The sequence below is a fragment of the Mobula birostris genome, chromosome 7 (assembly GCF_030028105.1).
Source record: "Mobula birostris isolate sMobBir1 chromosome 7, sMobBir1.hap1, whole genome shotgun sequence".
Lineage (NCBI taxonomy): Eukaryota > Metazoa > Chordata > Chondrichthyes > Myliobatiformes > Myliobatidae > Mobula > Mobula birostris.
In genome coordinates this window covers 2,995,393-3,015,658 of record NC_092376.1, presented here as the reverse complement: position 1 = coordinate 3,015,658, position 20,266 = coordinate 2,995,393, and the positions used below count along the sequence as shown (strand labels likewise).

The 20,266-nt window shown below is 48.1% G+C and overlaps 1 protein-coding gene across 4 annotated transcripts in view; it reads right to left on the bottom strand.

Annotated features, from left to right (window-relative positions):
* fhip1b (FHF complex subunit HOOK interacting protein 1B) overlaps positions 1-6,617 on the bottom strand; it is a 116,373-nt gene extending 109,756 nt beyond the window's left edge. For all 4 annotated transcript variants that reach the window (XM_072262445.1, XM_072262448.1, XM_072262450.1 and 1 more), the window contains exon 1: positions 6,566-6,617. The gene's annotated coding sequence lies outside the window, so the exon portion shown is untranslated. The remainder of the gene's footprint in view (positions 1-6,565) is intronic.
* Positions 6,618-20,266: the final 13,649 nt, after the last annotated feature.

Sequence of the window (20,266 nt, the reverse complement as noted above, 5' to 3'; positions counted from 1 at the left end):
CGTTTCTAAGGCATGCTCTCCAACTGGGTTGGAAAGATCTCCCTGAAATTTTGACTGACAGCTTTCAACATCACAAAAGCAGGTCTGCCAGTCCCTGAATAAAAATAACACACTCAAAATGCTGGAGGAACTCAGCAGGTCAGGCAACATGTATGGAAATGAATAAAAGTCAATGTTTTCGACCAGAACCCTTCATCAGGCCTGGAAAGGAAGGGAGAATAAAAAGGTGGGGGAAGGGGAAGGACAAGCTGGCAGGTGACAGGTGAGACCAGGTGGATGGGGGAGGTGGGGATGAAGTAAGAGGCTGGGAGGTGATAGGTGGAAAAGGCTGGAGAAGAAGGAATCTGATAGGAGAGGAGAGTGGACCATGGGAGAAAGAGAAACAGGAGAGGTCCCGGGAGACGTGATAAACGGGTGAGAAGAAGGAATCTGATAGGAGAGGAGAGTGGACCAGGGGAGAAAGAGGAAAAGGAGAGGTCCCAGGGGACGTGAATACAGGTGAGAAGAGGCAAGAGGCCAGAGTGGGGAAATGAGGAAGCGGGAAGGGGGAAAGTTACCGGTAGTTGGAGAAATCGATGTTCATGCCATCAGGTTGGAGGCTAACTAGTCAGAATTTGAGGTGTTGCTGCTCCACCCTTAGGGTGGCCTTATCATTATAGATAAGGAGGCCGTGAACCGACATGTCAGAACTGGAATGGGGATAGGAATTAAAAGGGTTGGCCACTGGGAAATTCCACTTTCTGCGGATGGCACGGTGCTCGACTACACTCCCTGATGTTGATTATCACAGCTTTGGGAGGCTTGCTGTCTGGTTTGCCTCAGAAGCACACATTCAAATCATTAAAATGCACTGGAATACCTTGAGGGCATATAAAGTAAAAGGTAAAAAAAAAAATCACTGACGCTGGGAATGAGAAATAAAGAGAGAAGCTGAAGTTCTCTGGGACGAGTCAGGCAGCAGCTGATCTATTACAGGTAGAAGTATCGGTGCAACAGGTAGTGCAGCTGTTAAACACTTCCTTTATTTTATTTACAGATACAGTACAGCGTGAAACAGGCCCTTCCTCCCCCTTCGGGACACACCGCCCAGCAACCCCCGAGTTAACCCCAGCCTAATCACAGGACAATTTACAAAGACCAATTAACCTACCAACCGGTACGCCTTTGGAATGGGGGAGGAAACCAGGGTATCTGGAGAAGACCCATTCAGTTCACAAGGAGGATGTACAAACTGTGCCACAATTGAACTCTCACGCCCTGAGCCGTAACAGTGCCCCAGAGACAGGCTCCTCCTCCAGCGCTGTCTGTGTGGAGTTTGCACTCTTTCTCTCTCTGACCATGTGGATTCCCCTGCTCGTCCCTTTCTCCCACCCACTCCTAGCGGCTTCAGTTCCCTCCCACATCCCAGCTAGGTGCGGGTCAGTAGGTTAAATAGCCAGCTCAATTTCAAAGTTTAAGAGAAGTTTGGACAGGGGTATGGAGGGCAGGTCGATGGAAGTAGACAGTCTAAATGGATTTGGCATTGTCTAGACAGACTGAAGAGGCTGCTTCTGTGCTGTGCTTCTCTATGACTCTCGTCTCTGAGGGTGGGTGGCAGAACCAGCAGTAGGTATTAAATGGCACACGAGAGACAGATGCTTACAGGGAAATGGCAAAGACAGCATTGCTCTGAGAGCCAGCACTGGCTCAAAGGGCAGAATGGCCAGCTCTACAGTTGTAAGGAAATACGTAAATATATGAAAATTCGGGTGATGATCTCTCCTCAGAAAGATCTGCAGCATTTAACCATAAAATACAGGAGCACAGTTAGGCCTGTCGGCCCATTTAATCTGCTCTTCCATTCAATCGTGACTGAATTATTTTCCCTCTCAAAGAGCATTAAATATAGAACAGTACAGGACAGGAATAGGTCTTTCAGCCCATAATGTTGTACTGAACCAATTGAGTTAGTGATCAACCCTATCACTCTGCTTGCACCCATGACCGCATCACAGCGGCAGTCCAGCAGGGTGAGGGAGTCCTGCATTTTGCAGTTGGAGTTTGTATAAATCCAGGAATGTTTTTAACTCCCAGTTTCAGCAAGGTTTAAGCAGGGAATCTCCTGGATCTTCCCTCAGAAATTCCAGACACAGGACAGCTTACATTATTGGATTTGTAAATCAAAACTTAAAATGGTGGAGCAACACAACAGAAAATGCCAGAGGAACTCAGCAGATCAGGCAGCATCTATGGAGAGGAATTAACAGTCAGTATTTCTAGCTGAGACCCTTCATCAGGACTTTGTCAGGTCTTGGACTGAAATGTTGACTGTTTTCAATCCCTTCACAGATGTTGCCTGCCCTGCTGAGATCCTCAAGTATCTTGTGTGTGTTCTTCCAGCATTTACTCTCGATTTCCAGCATCTACAGGATTCAAGATTCAAAATTGTTTAATGTCATTTCCTGGTACACCAGTGTAAAGGAGAATAAAATAATTGTTATTCTGGAACTGATGCAGCACAAAAAACACACAATAATGAAAAGAACACCATAAATATAAATACATAACTTACATACACTGATTGATTGTATATCCATAAAGTGACGCTAGGCACAGGAGTGTTTGTACATGAGGTGACTCTGACAGGAAATGATAAAGTAGTGGTGTTTGGGGGTGTGGAGGGCTGGGTTAGTGGGTGGAGGTGTTGATCAGCCTTACTGCTTGGGGAAAGTAACTGCTTTTGAGTCTGGTGTTCCTGGTGTGGATGCTACGTAGCCTCCTCCCTGATGGGAGTGGGACAAACAGTCCATGAGCAGGGTGGGTGGGATCCTTCATGATGTTACTGGCCCTTTTCCAGCACCTTTCTGTATATATGTCTTTGACGGCGGGTAGTCTGGTGCATAAGATAGCTTATATACACAGGGATCTCTTGTGTTTAGAAAGTGCTGGAAATACTCAGCAAGTCGGTCAGCTTCTGTGCTGACGAACACTCTATGCTTCAGGTCGGTGACCTTTCACAATCAGCAAATTTACCACCTTAAACATGGTTTAAGTTGCAAAGAGAGTTGGTCAGAGATGTCACAGAGAGCTCAGGCCTGAGCAGCTGAAGGTCAGTGTGTGAAATCGATTCTTTTTCAGGCAGATCACTGCACACCCCAACACAGAAGACCCTCCTCCACAAAACCACAAAACCGTCTCTCCTCACAGACCACAGGCAAGCACATTCCCCACTGGGAGCTGCAGCACAAACCAGCAGTCGGGGACACGGATCAGCGGCAGACGTCAGAGTCTGGGATATGGAGATGGAATCAGGAAGTGAATTCAGGGCAGCTGAGATCATGGACTTTATATACAGTGGTGCTGGAAAGTTTGTGAACCTTTTAGAATTGTCTCTATTTCTGCATAAATACGACCTAAAATGTGATCAGATCTTCACACAAGTTCTAAAACTAGATAAAGAGAACCTAATTAAATAAATTACACAAAAACATTATACTCTTTCATTTATTTATTGAGAGAAATGATCGAATATTATATGTATTTTTGGAAAAAGTATATGAACCTCTAGGATTATCAGTTCATTTAAAGGGGAAATGACAGTCAGGTGTTTCAATCAATGGATTGTCAATCAGGTGTGAGTGTGGGAGGCCCTGCCCTATTTAAAGAGCATAAACCTGGGTCTTCACCATCACAGTCTGACCTTTATCGCACAGGTTTTTGGAAATATGCCATGCTTCGATCAAAGGAATTTTCTGGGAATCTCAGAAAAAAAAGTTGTTGATGCTCACCAGGCTGGAAAAGGACACAAACCATTTGTAAAGAGTTTGGGCTCCACCAATCCAGTTGGTGTACAAATGGAGGAAATCCAACACTGTTATTATTCTCCCCAGGAGTGGTCAACCAACAAAAATCACTCCAAGAGCAAGGCCTGTAATATTCCAGGAGGTCACAAAGAACTCCAGGGTAACATCTAAGGAGCGACAGGCCCCTCTCGTATTGGCTAATGTCAGTGTCCATGAGTCTACCGTTAGGCAAACACTGAACAACAATGGTGTGTATGGCAGATTGTCAGGAGAAAGCCACTACTCTTTAAGAAGCATATTACACCCCATCTAAAGTTTGCTAAAGACCACGTGGATAAGCCAGAAGAATGTTCTGCGGATGGATGAGTCCAAAATGGAGCTTTTTGGCTTAAATGAGAAGCATTATGTTTGGCAAAAAGCAAACAACTGCATTGCATCATAAGAACCCCATCTCAACTGTGAAACACGGTGGTGGTGGTGTCATGGTTTGACCCTGCTTTGCTCCCAGGACCAGGACAGCTTGCAATCATTGATGGAACTGTAAATTCTGAATTGTACCAGCAAAGTCTATAGGAAAATGTCAGGGTATCTGTCTGTGAACTGAAGCTCAAGAGTAAGTGGGTCATGCAGCAAGACGACGACCCTGAACTCACAAGTCAGTCTACCAAAGAATGGTTAAAGCAGAAGGAATTTCACATTTTGGAATGGCTGAGTCAAAGTCCTGACTTTACTCCTACAGAAATGTTGTGGAAGGACCTGGAGCAAGCAGTTGATACAAGGAACCTCACCAGCATCCCAGAGTTGAAGCAGTTTTGTAAGGAGGAATGGCCTAAAACTCTTCCAAGGCGATGTGCAGGACTGATCAACAGTTACCGGGAATGTTTGGTTGAAGTTATTACTGTACAAGGGGGGGCACAATAGTTACTGAAAGCAAGGGTTCACATACTCTTCCAACAAATACATGTAATATTGGATCATTTTCTCAATAAATAAATAAATAAATGAATGAATAAGTATAATGTTTTGTGTTATTTATTTAATTGCGTTCTCCTTATCTAGTTTTAGGACTTGTGTGATCACATTTTAGGTCATATTTATGCAGAAATAGTGAAATTCTAAAGGGGTCACGAATTTTCTAACACCACTGTAAGTTATTGGTCAGAGCACACTTGGAGTAGTCTGAGCAGTTTTGGGCCCTTTAGCTAAGAAAGGATGTGCTGGGATTGGAGGGGGTCCAGAGGAGGTTCACGAGAGTGATTCCAGGAATGAAAGTGTTAATGTATGTGGAGCGTTTGATGGCTCTGGGCCTGAACTCACTGGTGTTCAGAAGAATTGGGGGGGGAGTCTCACTGAAACTTATCAAATGTTGAAAAGCCAAGGTAGAATGGATGTGGAGAGGATGTTTTCTATAGTGGGGGGAGTCCAGGACCTGAGAGCACAGCCTCAGAATAGAGGGACATCCATTTAGAACGAAGATGAGGAGGGATTTCTTTAGCCAGAGGGTGGGGAATCTGTGGAACTCACTGCTATAGATGGTTGTGGAGACCAAGTCATTGGGTATATTTAAGTTGGAGGTTGATAGGTACTTGATTAGTCAGAGTGTCACAGGTTATGGGGACAAGGCAGGAGAATGGGGTTGAGAGGGATAATAAATCAGCCATTAGCCAGGCAGAGCAGACTCGATGGGCCAGATGTTTAATTCTGCTCCTATATTTTACGGTCTTAGGACCAGGAAAGTAGCTGAGGTGGGTGGGGGAGGAGTGTGGATGGCGGTTTGGTTTGCAATCCTGGGCTAAGGTTAAGGATCAGGAACAGAGTTCAGGATCAGAGACCAGGACAGAGGACTGGGATTAAGGACAGGGATCAGGAACGGGTAACCAGTACACAGATCAGGGTGTGGGTATTAGGATCAGGCAAAAGGATTGGGGTCAGGGACTGGAAGTTTGACATTGGGGAAGTGGATCAGGGTTTGGAATTGGGAATGGGATCAGGAACTGACATTGGGAAATGGAATCAAGAGTTCAGGATGAATGACTGGGATCGGGAATGGGATCAGGGTTTGGAATAAGGGACAAGGATCGAGAATGGGATAAGGGTTTGGGACAAGCGACTGAAATCAAAAATGGGTTCAGGGTTTGGGACTGGGATCATGAATGGTATCAAGGTTTGGGATAAGGGTCTGGGATTGGGAATGGTATCCGGGTTTGAAATAAATTACAGTGATCGGGAATGGGATCAGGCTTTAGAATGTAGCAGGGATCGGGAATGGGATCAGGGTTTGGGATAAGGAGCAGGAATCGGGAATGGGATCAGGGTTTGGGATAAATGGCAGGGATCGGGAATTGGATCAGGGGACAGCGTCCGCGGTTGGAGTCCTGTCGCAGGAGCCTCCCTCGGACTGCAATCGGGGATCCGGGTCCGGGGAAGGGAACCGGCACCGCTCTGTTTGCGGACCGAGGCTGGAGGACCAGGGACCAGGGACCAGGGACCAGGGACGAGGTCGGGACTGCACCAGGACGATGAACCAGTGAACCCACTCCAGACTAACTCAGACCTGATCCAGTCCCGCTACGGAACCGCTCCGGGAATCACTCTGGACCTGCTCGGGAATCGCTCCTTCTCCCGTTTCGGACCGGCTCCCGACCGAACTCAATCCACACCACTCCATCACCCACTCGGGCATCGCTCCAGACCAACTCCGGAACCCATTACAGACCCGCTCCGGGGTCGCTCCTGACCCACACCAGGACCGATCCCAACCCGCTCCCGCTGCTCTCACTCACCTTCCGTCTCCACGGGCCGCAGCGCCGCCATTGACAACACGTGACGTCATCGCGCAACACGCACCGACGCATACGTCAGGGGATTAGCCGTGTGCGCCCACCTTTCAAATTTGCTGCGCATCACCCAGCCAATCAGAGCCCGGCTCCAAATCCCACCAATGAGATGACTTCATCTACCTTCATGCAGGTAGGGCGGTGACGTAATGCGTATGGATTTCAGCAAGGCATTTGATAAGGTTCCCCATGTAAGGCTCATTCAGAAAGTAAGGAGGCACGGGATCCAGAACTGGCTTGCCCACAGAAGGCAAAGGGTGGTTGTGGATGGTTCCTATTCTACATGGAGGTCAGTGACCTGTGGTGTGCCTCAGGGATCTGTTCTGGGACCCCTCCTCTTTGTGATTTTTATAAATGACCGAGATGAGGAAGTAGAAGGGATGGGTTAGTAAGTTTGTTGATGATACAAAAGTTGGGGGTGTTGTGGTGAATTGAATTGATGTTATTTCTTACATCCTTCATAGACACGAGGAGTAAAAATCATTGCGTTATGTCTCTGTCTAAATGTGCAATTTATAGTACTTTATAATAAATAATAAATAGTATGTACAACAGAAGAGTCAATATAACATAGAAATACAATTGTCTGGAGGGTTGTCAGAGGTTACAGTGGGATATCGATAGGATTCAAAACTGGGCTGAGAAGTGGCAGATGGAGTTCAACCCAGATAAATGTGAGGTGATTCATTTTGGTAGGTCAAATATGGCAGAGTATAGTATTAATGGTAAGACTCTTGCAGTGTGGAGGATCAGAGGGATCTTGGGGTCTGAGTCTATAGGACACTCAAAGCTGCTGTACAGGTTGACAGTGTTGTTAAGAAAGTTTATAGTGTGTTGGCCTTCATCAACCGTGGGATTGAGTTCAAGGGCCGTGAGGTAATGTTACAGCTATATAAGACCTTGATCAGACAATGCTTGGAGTACTGTGTTCAGTTCTGGTCACCTTACTACAGGAAGGATGTGGATGCTATAGAGAGAGTGCAGAGGAGATTTACAAGGATGTTGCCTGGATTGGGGAGCATGCCTTATGAGAATAGGTTGAGTGAACTTGGCCTTTACTCCTTGGAGCGACGGAGGATGAGAGGTGACCTGATAGGGGTGTATAAGATGATGTGTATAGTGTGGATAGACAGAGGCTTTTTCTCAGGGCTGAAATGGCTAACACAAGGGGGCTTAGTTTTAAGGTGCTTTGAAGTAGGTACAAAAGGGATGTCAGAGGTAAGTTTTTCACACAGAGAGTGGTGGGTGCGTGGAATGCACTGTTAGCGATTGTGGTAGAGGCAGATACAATATGGTCTTTTAAGATCCTCTTAGATAGGTAATGCAGCTATGCGGTAGGGAAATTCTAGGCAGTTTCTAGAGTAGGTTACATGGTCGGTACAACATTGTGGGCCGAAGGGCCTGTAATGTGCTGTAGATTTCTATGTTCTATGTTTCAGATATCCTCCTTCTTCAAAGAAAGGGGCTTCCCTTCATCTACCATCAATGCTGCCCTCAACCACATCTCCATTTCACTCATATCTGCTCTTACCCCATCCTCCTGCCACCCCACCAGGGATAGGGTTCCTCTTGTCCTCACCTACCACCCCACTAGCCTCCACATCCAGCACATAATTCTTTGTCACTTCCGGCATCTCCAACTGGATCCCCTCACCAAGAACATCTTTCCCTCTTTCCCCCCTCCCCCTTTCCGCAGGGATCACTCCTTACACAATCCCCTTGTCCGTTTGTCCCTCCGCACTGATCTCCCTCCTGGTACTTACCCTTGCAAGTGGAGCAAGTGCTACACCTGCCCCTACACCTCCTCCCTCACTGTCATCCAGGGCCCCAAATGGTCCTTCCAGGTGAGGTGACACTTCACCTGTGAGCCTGTCGGGGTCATCTACCATATCAGGTGTTCCCGGTGTGGCCTCCTGTGTGTTGGTGAAACCCTGATGTAATTGGGAGACCCGCTTAGCCAAGCACCTATGCTCCGTCCACCAGAAAAAGCAGGATCTCCTGGTGGGCACCCGTTTCAAATCTACTTCTCATTCCCATAACGACACATCCGTCCACGGCCTCCTCTACTGCCACGATGAGGCCACACTAAGGTTGGAGGAACAGCACCTTATATTCCATCTGGGTAGCCACCAACCTGATGACATGAACATCGACTTCTCAAACTTCTGGTAATTGCCCCCCCTTCACCACTCGCCTTTCCCATTTCCCCGTCTCACCTTACCTCCTTACCTGCCCATCACCTCCCTCTGGTGCTCCTCTCCCTTTTCTTTCTTCCATGACCTTCTGTCCTCTTCTATCAGACTCCCCCTTCTCCAGCCCTGTATCTCTTTCACCAATCAACGTCCCAGCTCTTCACTTCACCCCTCCCTCCCTCCTGGTTTCAACCATCACCCGCCAGCTTCTACTTCTTCCTCCCCTCCACCCATCTTCTTTCTCTGACTTCTCATCTTTTTTTCCAGTCCTAATGAAGGGTTTTGGCCCAAAACGTCAGCGATTTACTCTTTTCCACAGATGCTCCCTGGCCTACTGAGTCCATCCGGCATTTTGTGTCTGTTGCTTTGGATTTCCAGCATCTGCAGATCTTCTCCTGTTTGTGAATCAAAAAGACAGCTCTGAATCAGACCATTCAGAACTTTTGAAACTGGAGCAACAAGCACAAAATGCTGAAGGAACTCAGCTAGTACGGCAGCATCTTTGAGGGGTATAAACAATTGAATGAGGCAGCCAACCAGTCCTGACGCCATGTTGAACTCTGGTCCCAGGTAACCCCTGACCCCACTGCCCTCTCTCACTTTGATGACCTTGTCCTTCCCCCACCTCTGCTCCCCACTGCTTCATTCATAGTCACTACCTTTCTGTTAGCTCCATCACTCCAGATCCAAGGTGTAGTTACAGGTTCTCAAGTAGGGCCAAGGTGCACCCATCTTTCTGTGGGACATCAGGAACACACCTCATCTCTCTCCTTCTTGGGCCCACTCCCTCAGCTCGTTCTCCAGTACATTGGAGACCGCACTGGTGCTGCCTCCTGTACTTTTTTTTACATGATGAGGACACTCAGTCCTCGTTTATTGTCATTTAGAAATGCATGCATTAAAAAATGATACAACGTTCCTCCAGAATGATATCACAAGGAAACACAGGACAAACCAAGACTAAAACTGACAAAACCACATAATTATAACATGTGTGTGTACCTCAATGTGTGTACCTCAATGCAAGAAGCATCAGGAACAAAGGTGATGAACTGAGAACTTGGATACATACATGGAATTATGATGTAGTGGCCATTACAGAGACTTGGCTGGCACCAGGGCAGTAATGGATTCTCAATATTCCTGGATTTCAGTGCTTTGAAAGGGATAGAGAGGGCAGAAAAAGGGGAGGAGGGGTGGCATTACGGGTCAGGGATACTATTACAGCTACAGAAAGGGTGGGTAATGTAGCAGGATCCTCTTTTGAGTCAGTATGGGTGGAAGTCAGGAACAGGAAGGGAGCAGTTACTCTACTGGGGGTATTCTATAGGCCCCCTGGTAGCAGCAGAGATACAGAGGAGCAGATTGGGAGGCAGATTTTGGAAAGGTGCAAAAATAACAGGGTTGTTCTCATGGGTGACTTTAACTTCCCTAATATTGATTGGCACCTGATTAGTTCCAAGGGTTTAGATGGGACAGAATTTGTTAAGTGTGTCCAGGATGGATTCCTGTCACAGTATGTGGACAGGCCGACCAGGGGGAATGCCATACTAGATCTAGTACTAGGTAATGAACTGGGTCAGGTCACAGATCTCTCAGTGGGTGAGCATCAGGGGGACAGTGACCACCGCTCCCTGGCCTTTATAATTATCATGGAAAAGGATAGAATCAAAGAGGACAGGAAAATTTTTAATTGGGGAAAAGCAAATTATGAGGCTATAAGGCTAGAACTTGCGGATGTGAATTGGGATGATGTTTTTGCAGGGAAATGTACTATAGACATGTGGTCGATGTTTAGAGATCTCTTGCGGGATGTTAGGGATAAATTTGTCCCGGTGAGGAAGATAAAGAATGGTAGGGTGAAGGAACCATGGGTGACAAGTGAGGTGGAAAATCTAGTCAGGTGGAAGAAAGCAGCATACATGAGGTTTAGGAAGCAAGGATCAGATGGGTCTATTGAGGAATATAGGGAAGCAAGAAAGGAGCTTAAGAAGGGGCTGAGAAGAGCAAGAAGGGGGCATGAGAAGGCCTTGGCGAGTAGGGTAAAGGAAAACCCCAAGGCATTCTTCAATTATGTGAAGAAAAAAAGGATGACAGGAGTGAAGGTAGGACTGATTAGAGATAAAGGTGGGAAGATGTGCCTGGAGGCTGTGGAAGTGAGCGAGGTCCTCAATGAATACTTCTCTTCGGTATTCACCAATGAGAGGGAACTTGATGATGGTGAGGACAATATGAGTGAGGTTGATGTTCTGGAGCATGTTGATATTAAGGGACAGGAGGTGTTGGAGTTGTTAAAATACATTAGGACAGATAAGTCCCCGGGGCCTGACGGAATATTCCCCAGGCTGCTCCACGAGGCGAGAGAAGAGATTGCTGAGCCTCTGGCTAGGATCTTTATGTCCTCGTTGTCCACGGGAATGGTACTGGAGGATTGAAGGGAGGCGAATATTGTTCCCTTGTTCAAAAAAGGTAGTAGGGATAGTCTGGGTCATTATAGACCAGTGAGCCTTACGTCTGTGGTGGGAAAGCTGTTGGAAAGGATTCTTAGAGATAGGATCTATAGGCATTTAGAGAATCATGGTCTGATCAGGGACAGTCAGCATGGCTTTGTGAAGGGCAGATCGTGTCTAATAAGCCTGATAGAGTTCTTTGAGGAGGTGACCAGGCATATAGATGAGGGTAGTGCAGTGGATGTGATCTACATGGATTTTACTAAGGCATTTGACAAGGTTCCACATGGTAGGCTTATTCAGAAAGTTAGAAGGCATGGGATCCAGGGAAGTTTGGCCAGGTGGATTCAGAATTGGCTTGCCTGCAGAAGGCAGAGGGTGGTGGTGGAGGGAGTAGGTGGTAGTGGAGGGAGTACATTCAGATTGGAGGATTGTGACGAGTGGTGTCCCACAAGGATCTGTTCTGGGACCTCTACTTTTCGTGATTTTTATTAACGACCTGGATGTGGGGGTAGAAGGGTGGGTTGGCAAGTTTGCAGATGACACAAAGGTTGGTGGTGTTGTAGATAGTGTAGAGGATTGTCAAAGATTGCAGAGAGACATTGATAGGATGCAGAAGTGGGCTGAGAAGTGGCAGATGGAATTCAACCCGGAGAAGTGTGAGGTTGTACACTTTGGAAGGACAAACTCCAAGACAGAGTACAAAGTAAATGGCAGGATACTTGGTAGTGTGGAGGAGCAGAGGAATCTCGGGGTACATGTCCACAGATCCCTGAAAGTTGCCTCACAGGTGGATAGGGTAGTTAAGAAAGCTTATGGGGTGTTAGCTTTCATAAATCGAGGGATAGAGTTTAAGACTCGCGATATAATGATGCAGCTCTATAAAACTCTGGTTAGGCCACACTTGGAGAATTGTGTCCAGTTCTGGTCACCTCACTATAGAAAGGATGTGGAAGCATTGGAAGGGGTACAGAGGGGATTTACCAGGATGCTGCCTGGTTTAGAGGGTATGGATTATGATCAGAGATTAAGGGAGCTAGGGCTTTACTCTTTGGAGAGAAGGAGGATGAGAGGAGACATGATAGAGGTGTACAAGATAATAAGAGGAATAGATAGAGTGGATAGCCAGCACCTCTTCCCCAGGGCACCACTGCTCAATACAAGAGGACATGGCTTTAAGGTAAGGGGTGGGAAGTTCAAGGGGGATATTAGAGGAAGGTTTTTTACTCAGAGAGTGGTTGGTGCGTGGAATGCACTGCCTGAGTCAGTGGTGGAGGCAGATACACTAGTGAAGTTTAAGAGACTACTAGACAGGTATATGGAGGAATCTAAGGTGGGGGCTTATATGGGAGGCAGGGTTTGAGGGTCGGCACAACATTGTGGGCCGAAGGGCCTGTACTGTGCTGTATTATTCTATGTTCTATGTTCTATATAGTTACAACAGTGCAAAACAATACCATAATTTGATAAAGAAATTTGATTTTAAAAGGTCTCAAAGTTCCAGTACCCTCATCATCTCACGCAGGTGGCAGAAGGGAGGAACTCTCCCCGCCATGAACCTCCAAGTGCTGCCAACTTGCCGATGCAGCACCATTGAAAGCACCCGACCGCAGCGGACTCTGAGTCCGTCCGAGAACTTCGAGCCTCCAACCAGCCCCTCTGACGCAGCCTCTCTGAGCATCATCCTCTGCCAAGCGCTTTGACCCGCCCCAGCCGCTGAGCAACAAGCAAAGCCGAGGACTCGGGGCCGTCTCCTTAAGCTTACTTAAGTGTCCTGCTCTCAATTCCCACCCTGCTCTCCCCTCACGTCGTCTTTCCTGACTGCTCCCTCCACCATCTCAGGAGTAGACTTACCACTCATATCTACTGCAAACCCTCAGACTCCCACTGGTAGCTTTGATGTACTTCCTGTCACTGCAGCTCCTGAAAGGGCTTTCTCCTCACCGGAAGACCAGAGTCAGTGCACATCGGAAATACCATCTCTCCCTTGCTGACAGTCAACACCAGACAATCTGAAGGAAGTGTGCTTAGCTCTCTCTACGCCCAGTGTGGCTAGGCACAGATCAAACACCTTCTACGAAATGGCCGATGACACAACTGTTTTGGCAGAATCTCAGATGGTGACAAGGAGGTGTACAGGAGCGAGATAGATTGGCTGGTTGAGTCTTGTTACAGCAAGCTTGCACTCAGAGTGAGCAAGATGGAGGAATTGATCGTGGACTTCGGGAACGGCAAGTCAAGAGAACGCACAGCAGTCCTCCTCGAGGGATCAGTGGGAGAAAAGGTGAGCAGCTTCGAGTTGGGGCGGCACGGTAGCGTCGTGGTTAGCATGACGCTTTACAGCACGGGCGACCCGGGTTCGATTCCCGCCACTGCCTGTAAAGAGTTTGTTCGTTCTCCCCGTGACCGCGTGGGTTTCCTCCAGTCCAGTCCAGTTGGCAGGTTAATTGATTATTGTAAATTGTCCCATGATGATTAGGCTAGGATTAAATCGGGGTTTGCTGGTCGGTGTTTCTCGAAGGGCCTATTCCATGCTGTAATCTCAATAAATGAATAAATAAAATTCCTGGGCATCAACGTCTCGGGAAATCTGTCCTCAGCACAACACATTGTCCATCACGGGGAAAGCCCTCCCCACCATTAGAACATCTACACGGGAAGGCAGCATCCGTCATCGGGGACCCAGCATCCCAGGACATGCTCTCTTCTCACTCAGAAAGAAGGTACAGGAGCCTCAGGACTCTCACCACCAGGTTCAAGAGCAGTTATTACCCCTCAACTGTCAGAGTCTTGAACCAAAGGGGATAACTTCATTCAACTTCACTTACCCCATTACAGTATTGAAATATTCCCACAACCTATAGACTCACTTTCAAAGACATATCATCGAATGTTCTTGATATTTATAGCTTATTTATTATTAATATAATTTCTTCCTTTCGTATTTGCAGAGTTTGGTGCGGTCTTTCATTGATTCCATTGTTGGTACTGGATTTATTGAAAAGGCCCACGACATTGATTCTCAGGGTTGTATATGGTGACACATCTGTATTTTGATAATAACCTTTAGTTTGAACTTTGGGGCAATTGTGATGAAGGTGTGCCGGCACCCATACCTCATCAGAAGTTCCTGGGTGTCAACATCACTGAGGATCTGACCTGGACCCAACATGTCAACGCAGCTATAAAGGAGGCAGGACAGCGGCTATATTTCATTTGGGGTTTGAGGAGATTTGGTTTGTCACCAAAACCACTCGCAAATTTCTACAGATGTATTGTGGAGAGCATTTTAATTGGCTGCATCACTGTCTGATATGGCGGGGGGGAGGGGAGGGGGGTGGTGGTTACTGCACAGGAGTGAAGTAAGCCGCAGAGAGTTGTAAAATTAGTCAGTCCATCATAGATAGACGGATAGATATACTTTATTGATCCTGAGGGAAATTGGGTTTCGTTACAGCCGCACCAACCAAGTACAGAGCATAAATATAGAAATACAAAAACCACAAACAATCAAACAACAATATGCAAACTATGCCAGATGGAAATAGGTCCAGGACCAGCCTATTGGCTCAGGGTGTCTGACCCTCCACGGGAGGAGCTGCAATCGGTGGTCACAGGCAGGAACGACCTCCCGTGCCGCCCAGTGTTGTATCTCGGTGGAGTGTAGCCGAAGTCCAACAGTAAAAAGTTCAATATCCGGTCTACAAACACGTTCCTCAATCGTAATATGACCAGGGTTGCACCATCTGTTGTTAACCAGAACAGTAAGACACCCAATTCCTTTACGCTTACTGCTCTCAGTGCATTTCCGGTCAGCCCGAACGGTCTGGAAGCCCTCCATGGAGAAGTTTTGATCGGGTATGTCCTCGTGCAGCCCCGTTCCAGTGAAACACATAACACTGCTCTCCCGAGATCTTCTCTGACGCCCAGCTAGTGCCATCAACTCGTCCATTTTATTACCCACCGAACTCCTCTTCTCCATAAGTCTCTGTTGTCTCGACCCGGTCCTCTTTCCTCGAGAACTAGCTTCTGTAAAATCCAGGATATCTTCAAGGAGCGATGCCTCAAAAAAGCGACACCCATCATTAAGGACCCCATCACTCAGGACATGCCCTCTTCTCATTGCTACCATCAAGGAGGTGGTACAGGAGCCTGAAGACACACACTCAACGATTCAGGAACAGCCTCTTCCCCTCCACCATCAGATTTCTGAATGGATATTGATACCATGAACACTACCTCACTACTTTTTTATCTCTACGTTTTTTCACATCGTATTTAATTTAACTATTTAATAAATAAACTTACTGCAATTTAGTTTTTATTCTTTATTACTATGTAGTGTATTGTAGTACTTCCACAAAGTGAACACGTTTCACAATATATGCTGGTGATATACTTCTGAGTTTTTGAGATTTGGTTTGTCACCAAAGACTTTAGCAGATTTACACAGAGATCATTCTGATGGTTGCATCATCAGCTGGTGTGGAGGCTTCACTGGGCAAGAATATGGGCAAGATCATCATCTGGTGTGGAGGCTTCACTGGGCAAGAAGGAAAGAGGCTGCAGAGGGTTGTAGACTGAGCTAGTGCCATCACGGATACAAGCCTCCTACCTTTGGGGGCATCTTGAAAAGGTGGCATGTATCATTAAGGACCCTCACCATCCAGGACATGCCCCTGTCTCATCACCACCAGCAGAGAGGAGCTACAGAATCCTGGAGACACACATTCAACGTTTTAGGAACCGTTTCTTCATCAGATTTCTGAATGGTCCATGAACTCATGAACACTACCTCATTATTCACTAAGTTCAGGCTCCTGTACCTCCTCCCTAATGAGAAGAGAGCATGTCCTGGTTGGTGGGGGTCTTTAATGATGGACACCATCTTCTTGGGCTATCATTTTTTGATGGTGTTCTCAGTGCTGGGGAGATTAGTGCCCGTGATGGAGCTGGCTGAGTTTACACTATTCTGCAGCTTTTTCCGATACTGTGCACTGACGCCTCCACACCAGACAGTGGAGCATCCAGTTAGGATGCTCTCCATGGGACGTCTGTAGAAATTGACTAGAGCCTTTGATTACCTACCAAATCTCCTGAAACTCCCAATGAAGTGTAGCCGCTGGGGACAGGTTGAACTGGCTAAGTTTGTATTGTATAAAAGTGTATGGGCTTGAGGGAGGAGACACAGGAGCCAGTGGTTATCTGTAAGGATTATCTGCTGAGGATGTCTAAATATTCTTAAACTCAAGATTCAAGATTCCCAAGGTTCAAGATTGTTTAATGTCATTTACAGTACACAAGTGTAAAGGAGAATGAAATAATCGTTACTCCATATCTGATACAACACAATAAGATAAAGAACACAATAATAAAAAACACACAATAAACCTAAATACAAGATAGCTTATATACATAGATTAATTGTATTGTATGCCCATGAAGTGACACTAGGCACAGGAGTGTCTGTCCATAAGGTGACTGTGACAGGAAATGATAAGGTAGTGGTGGTTGGAGGGGTGGAGGGCCATTCCCTGTGAATGTTTTTTTCTCAGAGGGCCAGGACTATTTGGAGGACTGGGGGGAGGCAGAGGCTTTGGGCATCTTTAAGGCTGAGGAAGTCCGGAGAAGCAAAGAGGTGTGGGGCTGCTGAGGGAATGCATTTGCTTTCAGCAAGAGCTCATTCAATGGCAGAGCAGTTGAGAGAGATGAGTGACCTGACTCCGGTGGTGTGTTGGGGAAGTCAATTCTGCCCCAAGCTTGACTGGCCACTCCTGTGTTGGATTAGACTGATTAAATGTTATTTTCTTTGCAGTTTAACAATTTATGCCTGGTTGTATTTTATATAACTACTGTACCTTTATACATGTAGCTGTTTAGTATGTCTCCTAGTGGTCGCAGTATGTATATGTGATTGTTCAGTGTGTCCCCCTAGTGGTCACAGTATGTATGTGTGATTGTTCAGTGTGTCCCCCTAGTGGTCACAGTATGTATATGTGATTGTTCAGTGTGTCCCCCTAGTGGTCACAGTATGTATGTGTGATTGTTCAGTGTGTCCCCCTAGTGATCACAGTATGTATATGTGATTGTTCAGTGTGTCCCCCTAGTGGTCACAGTATGTATATGTGATTGTTCAGTGTGTCCCCCTAGTGGTCACAGTATGTATATGTGATTGTTCAGTGTGCCCCCTAGTGGTCACAGTATGTATAAGTGATTGTTCAGTGTGTCCCCCTAGTGGTTACAATTCCTTCTATGATTCTGAAGCTTCATTTGAATATGGGCTATCTGATTGGTTATCTCTTATCTGCAAATTTATCTATGTTTCTTATCTATGGGTTATAAGAAGATCTGAACACGTTGCCCCATCATCTCTAGTATTTTTGGTTCTGCTTCCAATGGAGGACCCAGTAGGGCTTTGAGAATCTGTGCTAACCAACTGGTGGCGGTTATGCCAGTGCCCAAGAAGAGCAGTGTGAGCTGCCTTAATGACTATCACTCACATCTATGGTGACGAAATACTTTGAGATCCAAGATGGAGCGGGTGAGACGGACCGTCATGCACAAGTCCCTGGACAACGGGGGCAAGAACGTCCCCAATGTCGCTCTCACCCTGATGGCCAGCTTCGTATGTGGCTGCATCAGGTTGTGTGTAGAGCCCAGGTATGTGGGCACCAAGTACCACTATGTGCCCAGGTTCTACTTGTCGCCCTGGCTACGAAGGATGGGTCTGGCCCCACTCCCGCGCAACGCCCCAGTCAGCTGGTCGTTGCCGGCATACCTGTCCTACGTAGCAAAGTTCTTCCAGGAGAACGCCTTTGACCACAAGGCCATCAGGCAGTGGTCGGCACGAAGTGTCCTGCAGGCACTGCAGGAGAAGGACGTGATGGACACAGTGGGGTGGTTCCCTGAGCAGACTGTCCAGTTCATCTGGCAAAATGCCTCATCGCCAGATCTCAACGACAGGCACCAAGACCTGCCTGGCTGGCGGTGAGAGGGGCCCTCCCAGTCAGATCCCTCCTGTACGCCTGGAACGTCATCTCCGCACCCCACTGCCCACGGGAGGACTGCAGTGAGGAGGAGTCTGTGACCCACCTCTTCGCACACTGTCAGTTTGCAGAGAGGGTGTGGAGGAGGATGGACGGGCTAGTGTCACGTTTTATCCCCAGCAGCTGCGTAACAGAGGACTCTCTGATCTACGGGCTGTTCCCAGGGATGCACACGGAGACCAACATCCGGTGCTGCTGGCAGATCATCAACTCGGTGAAAGACGCTCTTTGGTCGGCCCGAAACTTGATGATCTACCAGCACATGGAGATGTCCGTGGGAGAATGCTGCCGACTGGCACATTCTCGGCTGCAGGAGTACGTGCTGAGGGACGCACTGAAACTCGGTGCAGCCACCGCAAGGGCCCGGTGGAGAAGGACCACAGTATAGGTTTCTCCACCCGTGGGAGTGGGAGGGGTCGGTGGGCGGGGAGTATACCCCTCAACAATGAGATGCTAAGCTGAACTACTGGAGTGCCACGTGGGTGGCTATAAACACGGGTATTTTACTGAGTATAATGGAAACGTATGTAAAGGATGAAAAGTTATTGAATGGTTTATTGTATATATTTATTTTTGAATAAAGTATATTTTGAAATATAAAAAAAAACTATCGCCAACAGGTACCCTGTCCTCTTCAGAGGAGGAAGGAGTTGGGGGAGGCCAGCAGCCCCGGCGGAAGAAGCGGCTGGCAGAACAGGTGGAGAGGAGGAGAGAGGAGGGAGAAAGTCTGCTGGACCGGAACGGGGGCACTGGCTTCACCCGAGAGACCTTCATCCAGAAGGTCTTGCTGGAATGCTGCGGATTTACGCCCGACGACATCTACTGCGTCCAGGACTTCGCAGGTTTCTTCGATGTCACTTTCCGGCAGGCTGCAGGGTGGCAGAAGCTGTACCAGCAGCTTCAGCTGAAGGGGACAGAGGCGCCGCTGTCGCTGCTGAAAGCACAGCCCCTCTTTGCAACGGCTACGCAACAGGAACGGACAATCACGGTGCACATGTTCAACCCGCACGTGCCAGTGGTAGATGTCCTTACATTCCTCGCTCGGTATGTGGAGAGCGTAGGAACACCAGCGGACGTGAAGGACAGATTGGGAATCTGGACCAGCAAACGGCAGGTGAAGGTGAAGCTGAGGTTGGATTCCAACGGCGGCATCATCCACCCCCCCCTCCGTCTTCGCCATCGGAGGGAACCGAGGGTACACGGTGTACGCGGGGCAACCCAGGGTGTGCCGACAAGGAAGGGCACATCGCAGCCCAGTGCAGGGTGGTGATGTGCAAGAACTGAAAAAACGAAGGCCACCTGACCAAAGACTGCACGCAGGCCAAGTCCTGCAACCTCTGCGGACAGGCTGGCCACCTGTACAGAGCCTAGCCAAGGCGTGGGGGCACCTACGCACAGGCGACCAGGGGAGGTGCTGGCCCTGAAAGGGCCCAGGCAGTTTCGGACGTACCCGCCAGCGCTGCAGACGAGGCACCCGACGAGACCAGGGAGGAAGGTGCAAGCACCCCAAGACCTGCCACCCCACTGCAGACCCTCCAGGACCAGGCAAACGACGAGCAGGAGTCCATGGAGGAGGGGAGAGCTGAGGTGGAAACCGAATGGAAGGTTGTGAAACGCAAAAAGACCCAAAAGGCGGCGGCCAAGCGACAGAAGGCGGAGCAACGCAAGAAAAGGGAAGGGAACCACACAGCCTCTGGTACCCTGTCCTCTTCAGAGGAGGAAGGAGTTGGGGGAGGCCAGCAGCCCCGGCGGAAGAAGCGGCTGGCAGAACAGGTGGAGAGGAGGAGAGAGAGGGGAGAAAGTCTGCTGGCCACCCCCCAAGTACAGGAGGCGGAGAGCAGCAGACACACAGAGCTCCGGGAATCCGGGAGCAGAGCCACGGCTGGCACCCAGCAGCCGGAAGGGGAAGCAGCCCAGGAAGTCAACAACCCCCCCGGGCCCAGAACCAGAACCAGAACG